Source organism: Galeopterus variegatus, unplaced genomic scaffold (assembly GCF_000696425.1).
Source record: "Galeopterus variegatus unplaced genomic scaffold, G_variegatus-3.0.2 Scaffold527, whole genome shotgun sequence".
In the NCBI taxonomy this organism is placed as follows: Eukaryota; Metazoa; Chordata; class Mammalia; order Dermoptera; family Cynocephalidae; genus Galeopterus; species Galeopterus variegatus.
Genome location: NW_007726638.1, coordinates 79,300 through 92,138, shown reverse-complemented (window position 1 = coordinate 92,138; position 12,839 = coordinate 79,300). Strand labels below are relative to the sequence as shown.

Genomic DNA, 12,839 nt, shown 5'->3' with positions numbered 1-12,839 from the left:
TTCTTAGCTTCCATATTCTATTATTCTGAATTCTCTGATTCTGGAGTTTTGCCCTTCATTCCGAAAAGCTGGGCCCCTGGCAGAGCTCCTTCCTCTGGGCAGTCAGGACTCTCAGGCAGTCAGGAAGAGACCAAAGCACTGCGAGACAGCTGATTCAGGGCTCTCAGAGGGCAGGGGCCATGACCCATGTATTTTGTCATCTTTTCCTGAAACTTCTGATTTTGTTTTGTGTTGTATGTTGCTCCTAGGATGTCCTAGTCACCTACCTAGGGACCCCCTCCTTATCTCCTCCTTCAGGAGGGCTGTGGCTCATGTGAGGGGCCCCAAGGTCAAGCTCAGCTGACTGCTTTGATAGTAGAGCATGTGTCCCAAAGTCAGGAAAACAGCTGGTGCTGATGTTCAGTGTTACTGCTTTTTTAAAAAAAACAAAGAAAAGACCCCACCGACCCCATGTGCCCTGGGCTTCCTTGGTCACTCAACAGGAGGACTTCCACTGAGTGGCAGAAACAGGGCCTCAGGTTTGGGTTTGGGGCTCTCCTGGGAGACCCCCACCTCCTGGGTTTCAGGCCCTCCCTGGCTGTGCTTGCTTGTCCACACGCTTGCCCACGGCTGGAAAAGACACAAACCGAGAGCATTAGGAGGATGGATGACCAAGTCCACAGAGGAAACAGGCCCAGAGCAGAGTAAAGGACAGACTCAGGAAAAGTCACAGGCAGAGCTGGGACTGGGACCCAGTCTCCTTGTCACAGCCCATGTATGAGTGCCAAGTTCTGGGACCAGTGTCTGGTTTGGCCTCATCCTGGGCTTGATGAGATAAGGGGTGAGTGGAAGGGGCTGGCTACGGAACTGCAATGTGACTAAGGTTGGGGCAGGCAGCGTATGGCCTGAACCCCCAATGGAAAGGCCTGCAAAGCTCTCTGCTCGGAGGCATGGAGCGGATGAGGCTCTAAGGACTGGGGACACAGAGGCAGGTTGGGGTGGTGTTCAGGACCAGAGCTGGGGCAGCCTCACAAGCTGGCATGCCCTGCCTCACCCGCTCAGGTGTGTACCTGACAATGGGCTTTGCTCCAAGACTCACTCGTCCTTGAACACTTTTCCTCCAACTCACTCTGAAGACGTTCAGGACTACAGATGAGTTGCAAGAATGGTACAGTAATATCCATGTGTCCTTTGCTCAGGTTCACCGATGGTTAACATTTTGCCATCTTTGCTTTCTCTCTTGTGCTCTCTGTTGACAGCCACGCCTACATATGTACAGATCTATAAGCCTATATCTGTGACTGAACGTGTATATTTGCTGAACAATTCTAGTTGCAGACACCATGATGCTTCCTTTCAATCCTTCAGTAAAGGGACATTCACCTACAGGACCATAATCCAGTGGGCCCACTCAGGAAATGGAACATAGATCACTGTTACCTGATATACATTCTGTACTCAAATTTCCTCAGTGGTTCCAGTAGTGTCCTTGTAGAGCTTTTTTCTTTTTTCAACCCAAGATCCAATGAAGGATCATTATTGCATTTAGTCGGCAGGTCTCCTTTGTCTCTTTAAATCCATACCCTGATTTTGCAGTCTTACATGACTAACGTTTTTGGAGGGTCCAGGCCAATCATCTTGCAAAATGTCCCTCCATTTGGGTTTGTCCAATTGTTTTTTCATGATTAGATCAGGTTGAGTTTGAAGGATTTAAGGCTCTTAACTCCTAGTGGCAAAATGTTATCTAAATATGCTGATCTAATGTCCACTTCCCGGGGCAGGGTGTGGGAGTGCTTGCCTGGCACTGCTCTTGCCAGCACGGTTATCATTTCTAAAAATTTTAGTTGATCTGAACTGTGAGAAATATGACATTGCCATTGTTTAAAGCCTCACACCTTTGCTTATTCTTGAGATCAAACCAGCTACTGGTATTTGTCTATAAACAATCTGTTTATGAACTTTCTCCTACTGGGGTATCACCATTTTTCTTTTAAGGATTTGTTACAGTATTCTACAAGGGTACTTCAAAAAGTTCGTGGAAAAATAGAATTAAAAGATAATACAAGGGCTGGCCGTTTACTCAGTTGGTTAGAGCACAGCCTTATAATCTCAAGGCCACAGGTTTGGATCCCTGCACTGGCCAGTTGCAAAAAAAAAAAAAAAAGTAAAAGATAATACAAAATTTTCCATGAACTTTTTGAAGACCCCTCATATATGCTGAGAATATTTACCATTTGCCATATTTACTCCAAAGGTTTTTCCTAGATTATACTTTGCCTTTTTATCATATGTGTATATTTCTGACATTATGAAGGTTATTTATTTATTACAAAAGTAATACATGCTTATTGTTTATAAAATTAAAACAGTATATCCCTGTACCAGCCAGCCACACACAAACACAAAACAACATAGAAGTGTATAAAGTAAAAAATAAAAGCTCACCATGACCCAATTCCACTTCTCAGAGAAAACCATCACTGTACACACACACACACACACACACACACACACACACAAACACACACACTCACACACTCACACACACACATTCATGGCCCACTTGCTCAGCCTGGAGAATGACTGATGCCTAGAAAAGACCCATTTTAGCTTTAAGGACATACATAGGCTAAAAGAGAAGAAATAGAAGAATATATTCCATGCAAATAGTAAACAAAAGAGGGCAGGAGTGGCTATACCAGTCACAGCATTGTTGTTGTTTTTTAAATCAATATTTCCTGCACGCTCATGCATTTATTGGTAAGAAGCCCAGCATCTCCCTCTTGAGGTCTCTTCCAGAACAGTCCCAGGGGCTTACTCAGTCCAAAGGAGGCCAGTCCTACCTCCACAAGGCCCAGTGGTGCCTCCTGAGGGCTCCAAGCTCAGCCCTCACTTCCTGAAGTGGGAATGATGGCAGAGTGGGTGAGTCAAGCAGGGCTTACAGTCCAAACCATGCATGGGGTCTGCGTCCCTCACCAGTGCCTGGCCTCTGGCTCTGAGTTTGAGTCACCTGTCCATACCCTATTTCCCACAGAATGAGTTATTTCCTTTGAGACATAGGTCTTCTTTCTGCCAGCTGACCTTGGTCAGGACTATTCTAATGGGTCAGATGGCAGCTAATCCCACTGACCCTCACAAGGGAGGAATTGGGGCTCAAATCTTATTTCTCCTGGGGCTTCCCAGGCCAACCACAAATATGCCCCTCCCCCCCAGGTTAAGGGAGAGGCAGTTTTAAGAGTTGGTAAACACCATGGAGTCAGACTGCTTTAGGTAAGCTCCTTCCCCATCTGTCAAAGGAAGTAATAATACTAGCAAAAGACTGAATGTATTAGCACCTATCAGCAGTTCGCTTAGCACACTGCAGGGCACAAAGTAACTGCTCAATAAATGTGAACTATCATCATATACCTGTATGTAGCTCCTTAACTTCCCTATTTTATTTTTTTTAAAAGATGACCGGTAAGGGGATCTTAACCCTTGACTTGGTGTTGTCAGCACCATGCTCAGCCAGTGAGTGAACCGGCCATCCCTATGTGGGATCCGAACCCTGGGCCTTGGTGTTATCAGCACCGCACTCTCCCAAGTAAGCCACGGGCCGGCCCTAACTTCCCTATTTTATAAGAATAAAATAGGACTGGCTGGTTAGCTTACTAGGTTAGAGCAAGGTGCTGATAATACCAAGATCAAGGGTTCAGATTCCTGTAACTGCCAGACACCAAAAACAAACAAACAAACAAAACAGGAAAAAAAAAGAATAAAATAGCTTGCTTTTCTCAACTAACACTATGCTACACATTTGCAATGTCTGCAACTGCAGCCTCCTCTTCTTCTGTGTAGGAGTCTTCCAAAGGATGTGTCCATGCAGGAGATCACACTCTGTAGTGTCAAAACCCTCAGTTTTTGCCTTGATGATGTTTTCCATTGCTTTAAAGCTTAGGAAATTTTAGTTAAGGTTAGTTCAGTTAGGGCCAGCCCGTAGCTCACTTGGGAGAATGTGGTGCTGATAACACCAAGGCCACGGGTTCAGATCCCTATATGGGGATGGCCGGTTGGCTCACTCAGGAGAGCATGGTGCTGACAACACCAAGTCAAGGGTTAAGATCCCCTTACCGGTCATCTTTAAAACAAAAAAAAAAGGTTAGTTCAGTTAGATCAGTTAAAGTTTAACTGTTAAACTTCCACCTGCATTTTCATTTCTCTACCTGGGAGTGCATGTTTCTTTCTGTTCGTTGACTCTCAGTCCATGTGGGACGGAATTATTTTCCTAACTTGGGAGAAGCAGGTGAGAGGTCAGCCTCCACAGGGAGAGGGTAAAAAGGATGAGGAGGGACCAGAAAAGCCACCTATTAGGGTAGGAAAGAGAGGCCACCAAAGAAAGGGTCCTGGTGCCAGACACCCCAGCCATCACCATCTCTGGACCCACCCATCTTTTCTTCTGCTCCAGAAACCTAGGAGTCCTTCTGGTTCCTCCCTCGCCTCCCACAAGCCATCCCTTTAGAATGGCTGTGAACTTGTCCTCCTAAATATTTCTCACATCTGCCCTTCCTTCCATCCCCACCCCCACCACTTGAGTTCAGTACTTGGATCTCTGAGATGGCCCCCAATGGTTGCGCCACCTTCTGCCCTTCCCCAGTCCAGATTCCATATTGCATCTGATGGGTGGGGGACACTTAGGACAGTGGGCACTGCCTGGTAAAGCTGAAGCTATGCATACTTACAGCTCCTTCCTATTTGCCCCAGGACACTTGTAGTAGAAAAGACACAACGACATTGTCTGGAAAGCAAGAAACTGGAAATGACCCAAATATCCATCAGCAGTAATGGATTAGTTTCCTGTTGCTGCTGTAACAAATTACCCCAAACTTGGTGGCTTTAAACAACACAAATTTATTATCTTACAATTCTGGAGGTCAGAAATGCAAAATAGTCTCACAGGACTAAAATCAATGAGTCAGCGGTTACACGTTCTTTCTGGGGGCATTAGGGGAGCATTTATGTTTTGCCTTTTCCAGCTTCCAGAAGCTGCCTGTATTCTTTGGATCACCGGCCCTTTCATCTCGAAAGTCGGCAATAGCTGGGCAGGTCTTTCTCTTGATGCTATCTCTCTGGTTTTAACTGTTCAGCCTCCCTTTTCCCCATTTAAGGATCCTTTTGATTACATTGGACCCACACAGATAAAGAACGCATATCTATTGACTCACTGATGTTAGTCCCACTAGACTTTTGGACTTCTGACCTTCAGAACTGTAAGATAATCAATTCGTATTTATTTATTTATTTTATTTTTTAAAAGATGACCGGTAAGGGGATCTTAAGCCTTGACTTGGTGGTGTCAGCACCATGCTGTCCCAAGTGAGCAAACCGGACATCCCTATATGGGATCCGAACCTGTGGCCTTGGCGTTGTTCGGGTAAGGGGATCTTAAGCCTTGACTTGGTGGTGTCAGCACCATGCTCTCCCAAGTGAGCAAACCGGACATCCCTATATGGGATCCGAACCTGTGGCCTTGGCGTTGTTATCAGCACCGCACTCTCCCCAGTGAGCCACGGGCCAGCCCTAAATTTGTGTTATTCAAAACCACCAAGTTTGGGGCAGTTTGTTACAGCCGTAGGACTATACACTGGGTAACTTACTCTTTTCCTACCTCTCCTTACTGTAGAAGCAGAGCCCTGGAAGACAACAGGCATAACTCTGGTCTCCCCTGGGGTGCTGTAGAGGAAATTTTTTTCTATTAAAAGAAGCTTGGATACATCTATTTTCATAGCAGCATTGCTCATAGTAGCCAAAGGTGGAAGACACCCAAGTGTCCGTCAATGGATGAATGCGTAAATACAATGTGGCAAATACATACAGTGAATATTACTGAATCTAAAAAAAAAAAAAAAGGAAACTCTGACATATGCTACAACATGGATGAACCATTATCCTAAGTGGAACAAGCCAGTCACAAAAGGACAAACATTGTATGTTTTCACTTATATAGGTACATAGAGTAGTTAAATTCACAGAGACAGAAAGAAGGGTGGTGGCCAGGGACTAGTGGGGAGGAGGATATGAGGAGTTATTTAATGCGTACAGGCTTGCATTAGTTTTGCAAGATGAAAAGAGTTCTAGGGGACCGGCCGGTTAGCTTATTTGGTTAGAGAGAGGTGCTGATAGCACCAAGGTCCAGGGTTTGATCCCTGTACTGGCAAGCTGCCAAAAAAAAAAGAAAAGGAAAAGGAGTTCTGGTTACACAACCGTATGAATGTACTTAACACTATCGAACTGTACACTTAAAACTGGTTAAGATGGTGCCATGGTTCGAATGTGTCCCTCAAATTTCATGTGTTGGAAACTTAATCTCCAAATTCATATGTTGATCAGAGGTGGGGCCTTTGGGAGGTAATTAAGATTAGATAAGGTCATCAGAGTGGGGTCCCCATGATAGGACTGGTGTGGCTTTATAAGACGAGGAAGAGACCTGAGTTGACATGCATGCTCTTGTCCTCTCGCCATGTGATGCCCTCAGCATGTTATGATGCAGCACGGAGGCCCTTGCCACATGCTGGCACCATGCCCTTGGACTTCCCAGCTCCAAAACTGTTAGCAAAATAAACCTCTATTCTTTATAATTCCATATACCATCCAGTCTGTGGTATTCAGTTATAGCAACAGAAAACGGACTAAGATGATAAATTTTATGTGTAATTTACCAAAATTTAAAACAAAACAAAACAAAAGAAGTTTGCAAAGCAGTTAGCATCATCTTAAACAAAGAAAGATCTCTCACCAGGAAGAAAAATCTGCAGACATTTGTGGAAATATGTATAATCTGTTTCCCAGATTATACACAAATTAATTCATTTATTCAATAACATTAAGTAAGGGGTTCCTTAAGAACTTGAGAATGTATTAACTCCATGCATTTCCAGGGGAAGTAGGGATGGTCATAGGGAATGTTAGAGGGCCTCTGTTTTCTGAGCCATCGCCTGAGGAGCTCCCACAGCCCTTCCCCATTGCTCGTTTCCTCCTGCATTTAGTCTTTACAAAGAAGCAGCAGAGCAAAGCAGTTAAGTACTTTGCTGTTAGACATGCCTTGGTTTGAAACCCAGCTCTGCCACTTACTAGCTGTGTGACTTTGGGCAGGGCAATTTACTTCACCTCTCTGCATTAGTCTCCCCATCTGTAAATTGGGGTTGATAACAGTGTCCATCCCTCAGCATTGCTGGGAAGATTTAATGAGTCTTAAATTAGGCCAGTGCTTGGCATGTAGGCTTCTGTGCTTTCTCAGCTAACATCCTCTGGACACCTGTAATGAGAGAGCCCTGTGCTCAGCACAGGGACCAGTCCACAGGGAACTCCCAACCTCACAGGTTTTCTTTACACCATGGTTTCTCACCCTCAGCACTATGGACATTTGGGCCAGATAATTCTCTGTTGGGGGTACTGTCCCGTGCCTTGTAGGACGTTAAGCTGCATCTCTGGCCTCCATCCACTAGATGCCAGTAACACCTCCCGGTTGTGACAACCAAAAATGTTTCCAGGCAGTGCCAAATATTCCTTGGGGTACGAAATTGCCCCCAGTTGATAACCACTGAAGTACACTGCAGGGCAGAGAGCTCTCAATGAAGTACTAGACCAGGGGAGGCTGGGAAGTCCGCAGGGCTTTGTGGAGGAGGTGGTCCCAAGCTGGGCACTAAGGTTGGCTAGGATTTCCACAGGGGCCAGGTGATTGCACTGCCCTGGCTCTCCTCCCACCTCTCCCTAGTTTTTCTTGGCAGGCTCCTCTTCCTCCACCTGATCCTAAAATTCTGGGGTCCTGGGGGCTGTATCCACCATCCCTTCCCCACTCTCTCCACACTTCCCTAAGAGAGCTCTCTTCAAGAAGGGCTGACTCTTCTCTGCGGACCGTTCCAATTCCCTGTCTCCAGCCCAGATCTCTCTCCTGAGCCCCTGACTCCTTGTCCAGCTGCCTCCCAAACACCTCCACCTAGAGCTCTGCAGGCTGTGCAAACCCAGTGTGACCAAGTTGCCTTCTCCTCTCCCCCCACAGTCCACATCCTTACACCCCTATTGACACCTGGGAGTCCATCAGCTTGTTCTCCCTACCTGTCCCTTCAAGACTTGTCACTTTGACCTCATGAATGTCTCCAAGATCCAGCCTCCTCTTCGCATCTATATCCAGCTTCACCTCCACACTGGTCTCACCTTTTCCAGCCCACCCATCGCACTGCAGCCAGGGATCCTCCTAAAATGCCAGTTAGACCCTGTCACACGCCCACCTTCCCTTGCACGAAACCTCCCATGCCTCTCAGCCCAGCACAAGACCAGACTCCCTCTCCTGCTGGCCTCCAGCCCCTTAATCTCCTCACTTTTGCCTGTAAAGTCACCTACCTTCCCATGGTCATGTCTCTGCTTGGGCTGTTTCATATGACAGGATCGCCACCCCCCCACCATTCCCAGCAGGAATTCTGTTTGTCCTTCAAAGCCCAGCTCCCTATCCCTCTTCTGAGAACCCTTCCCTCATCCCCCAGCCCCTTGCCAAGGTTGTTACTTCCTCTTGACCCTGAAGGAAAGATGTTTAAAGCTGGAGGCTGAACCCGTGGCCCCATAGCCCTGCTTGTGAGTCCCAGAGAATTGGAAGGGCTCTCGGAAATCCTCCAGCCAAACATCTTCAGTTTTCCAGATGAGGGCAACCACCATTCCACAAAGATGGACGGTGGGCTTTGCTGCCCTGGCTGGTGGCATTTGACACGACTGGCCTCTCCCTTCCTCTTCTTGATACACTCTCCTTCCTCACTGGCCTCAGGAGCACCCTCTTCCTGTTTCCCTCTCACTGCACTGGTGGCTTATTATCTTACGTGCCTCCACTTCAATCCCACCTCCTCGCATCAGCGTCCCCAGGCCCTGTCGTCCATCCTCCATCCTCTTCTGTCAGCTCTCGCTCCCTCTACCATTCCCTCCACTGCTGTCCCCTGGGCCAAACTACCTTTATCTCTTACCTGGATGACTGCAACAGCCCCCTAACCCTGCTGTGCCCTTCGCCTCTGCAGCCCCTCCACACAGCAAGACTTGACTGTGGTTGACTATTGACTGTGGGTCAGACCACGTCCCTCCTCTGCTCAAAACTCTCCAATGGCTCTCACCTCACTCAGAGTAAAAGCCAAAGTCCCTACGATGGCTCACAACACCCAACATGAGGTGCACCTCTTTACTGCCCCACCCCCTCTTACCTTTTTAAACACATCTACTCCCACTGTCCTCCTTGATCCAGCCATCCTGCACACTCCTGCCACTGGGCCTCTACCCTGGCTGTTTCCTCTGCCTGGAAGATTCTTCCTGTAAGAATAAGAATGGATCCCTCCCTCACCTCCTTCAAATCTTGGCTGAAATGTTGGCTTCTTAATGAAGAATCTCCTACCACCCTATTTAAAATTACAAACTATGGCTGGTCGGTTGGCTCAGTTGGTTAGAGCACGGTGTTATAACACCAAGTTCAAGGGTTCAGATCCCGGTACCAGCCAGCTACCCCCCCCAAAAAAAGTTATAAAATTGCAAACCACCTTCTCTTAGTACTGCCTATACCCGTCCTCTGACCCTACTTTAATCGTTTCCTTGCAATGGTCACTTTCCAACATACTACATAATCTACTTCTTTATGTAGTCTATTGCTTATCTGTCTTCATTAGGACGTCATCTCCACAAGGGCAATGATTTCTTGTCTCAGTTGTTCGTGGCCATATCCTAGTGCCTATGCCAGTGCCTGGCACACACTAAGTGAACGAACACCTTTCGATTCCAAAACCCAGAATGAGTGGACCTCTTGCCAAGGTCTTTCCACAGATGGCGCAGTGGAAAGGCTTGGGAGACTGTCAGTGCTGGGCGAGTCATTAAACCTTTGGGGGCCTCCTGTCTGTCACGTGCAGATGTCAGATGTCGTGTATCAAGTTCTCAGTAATGCCGGCCGTTAGTAAGGTCACGGCCCCTGGCATTCTAATGTAATTTACACTTTTCCACGCAGGATTTCATTTCACCCTCACGCTACCCCAGAAAGAGGTAGAGCCCCTTTCTCACAGGTGAAAAAACTGAGGCTCAGAGAGCGACGGCGGGAAGGCCTGTGTCCTCCCAGCGCCACCGCAGGGCCGCTGTCTGACCCTCCTCCCCACGCGCGGGACAGCTCGGCGGTTCCGGGGCTCCGAGGGTCGCGGGCCGGGGGCGCAGCGCGGGGTTCGGCTCCAGGAACTACATTTCCCAGGAGCAGTCGCCCGCAGCTCTGCGGCTCCCGGGGTTTTACAGGGCCTCGTGTTAAGGGGGCGGGGCCGTCCCGCCGTTTGCCGGCTGGAAAACGGCTCTGCGCTCGGCGGGGACCCGAGAGTGGCCTGCGCGGGGATGGGGGCCGGGCGGGAGTCCAGAAGCCCCCCGGTCCCGCAGTGTTCGCGAGGCGAGGCTAAGCCATTCTGGAGGCAGCGTTTCCTCCTCCTGTCCCCTGGGCCTCGGATTCTGCACCCAACCCCCGGGGAACCCCCTCCAATTCCCCCGAACAGGGGAAGGAGCGGTGAATCTCGCCGCCTGGCAGGAGAAGGGGTGTCTGCCGGCTGGAAAGTCCCGCGACCCGAGGCGACCCGTCCCCCCATTTCTGGGTTTTAGTTCCGGGAGAGAATTCACAGGTCTCTGGGATGGGCGGGGACAAGGGATGTGAGGGCTACAAAATGAAATGAAGGCTCGGGGTCGCAGGGAGCCTGAGTCTCACAGTGGGTCCCCCCTCCCGGCCCCCAATCCTTCCAAATCCCGGGGCCTCTACTAAAATGGGGGTGACAGAGGTAGTGATTACATTGCCTACCTCCTGGGGAGACAGGCGCAAAGAGCACTTTGCAAACTATAATGTGCCATGCAAATAAAATGATTCATCATCGTGTCGTTACATTTATCCAGTCCTTATTCTAAGACATGAGGGAGGGGTGGCGGGGGTTGCTGGCCGGTTAGCTCAGTTGGTTAGCGTGCGGTGTGATACCACCAAAGTCAAGGGTTCGGATCCCCATACAGGCCAACCATCAGAAAGAAGGGAAAAAAAAAAAAAAAGACATGGACGGAGGCTGGCGACACGTCTCTGGAACGCAGGATGGAACATCATCTCGGATATGGGGTGCGTATTTCCCCATCCAAATTTTAGTGGGAACCGGGAGAATTGTCTTTGAAAGTAACGAAAACAAATCTACCAAGAATGTTTTGTTTTCAGACCAGGAAACTTCGGGGTAATTGACATCATCGAAATAAGAACCGTGACCTTTTGAACTAACCTGGCCCTTCATCGCTTCCCTTCCCAGCCTGTGCCACCGAGATAAGCCCGGGAGAAGGCATCTGACATCGAGTCTTAGACCTCCCCCTCCCCTGCCCTCCACCAATCATCTGGATTAATCCATCCCGGGGGTGGGGGGATTAATTTGCCCTGGCCTCAAGGCTATCAAGTCCAGCCGAGGCCCTCTCCCCAGCCCCCGCAGTGACGGCCTGGTGCCCCCATCTAAACCCCCAACTCCTCCTTCCCCCTCCCCCGCAGGCCGCGATGTCTGTAAACAGCTCCCGGGCCATACCGGGGATACGTTTATCATTCCGACCAGCTACAAACCCCTACTCTCAGGGTATTGTTTAAGTGAAGAGTGACAGGCCTCTCTGCTTAGGAAATAAACGAGGGTTTGCCGTGGGAGGGGGCCCAGGGAGCAGGCATCCCGGAATCCCAGACCAGGGCCGCTGCCAACAGGGACCGGCACGTGACTCGGGGGTCCGCGGCAGACAAGAGGTCTGGGGTCTCTGGAGTCCCTAGGACTCCCTACTGTAGCGCCCCTTGTCCATCTCGTCTACACCTGCCAAGCAGCACGGGAAAAGATGTATGCATTTTAACAAAGACATTGCGTCTGCCCAGCAAAATGGCGGTGGTCCGGGCCACAGCTCCTGAACTGCACACTTCACGAGGATTGTCACGATCCAAGGAACGCGACCCGCTCTTCGACCTCTCCCCCTGCGCTCGGTTTTCCCAAGTCCCCAATGCATTCAAGACCTCATCCCAGGAGCCCCAGGACCAGCTCCGGTTAGATCCTTTGGGGCAGCTCCTCCATTGTGGACTACCCCCCGCCCCCTCTACCACACAATGTCTTCAAGGGGCCTTGGGAGGGGGACTGGACCCCTAGGCCCACCTCAGGGGTGAGAGAAAGCGAGCTCTGCCTCTGACACCCCAAAACTCCCAGGCTGAGGGAGGCATATAAATGAATTCCCGGTTAGGATATATGGTAAATGTGGGGTCTTTGAGGAGAAGAGAACACCAGAGAGGCCCTCCCTCATCTCTCAGGGAGTCCAGGCAGCACTGGGGGTTCAGCCTCAGGAGGGAACCTCGACTCAGAGGTCGGGGGGCACGATGGGGGAGAGACGACAGAGGAGGGGGAAGGGACAAAGTTTGAAAGTGCCCTTCCAACTCTTCCAGCGAAAGTTTCCTTGGGGGCCCCATGGACAGAGAGGGGGTAGGGGTACGGGGGGCTCCGTGGAGAGGTGACCCCCGAGAGGTGACTGGACCCTGGGGGACCGACCCCTCCCCCCTGTCCCAGCTCAGCCCGGCTGGGAGTCGCCCAGCTCGGGGCCGCGTGTGTTAGTTGGGGCTGCTTTCCGGCCGCTCCGCGGGGCCGAGGGGCCCCGCAGCGGGCTGGGAACGGGGTCCCAGGTAGCTCCAGGGGTGAGCTTTGCAACGACAGGTTTCCCGCACCGGGGCTCGCGGGCCCCGCAGAGCCAGGCCCCCGCAAAGGGGAAATGTGCCGGCGCAGCAGCGGTCCTCGGCGCCGTTTGGGGCGTGTGGCGGGCGCGGGGGGCGGTGGCCGGGCCGGCGGGCCGCCTGG

The 12,839-nt window shown here is 50.1% G+C and overlaps 1 protein-coding gene across 1 annotated transcript in view; it reads left to right on the top strand.

The window, feature by feature from the left end:
- The first annotated feature begins 8,337 nt into the window (after positions 1–8,337).
- Positions 8,338–12,839, top strand: part of GCAT (glycine C-acetyltransferase) — a 17,532-nt gene continuing 13,030 nt past the window's right edge. The window contains exon 1 of the mRNA XM_008569756.1: positions 8,338–8,341. The gene's annotated coding sequence lies outside the window, so the exon portion shown is untranslated. The remainder of the gene's footprint in view (positions 8,342–12,839) is intronic.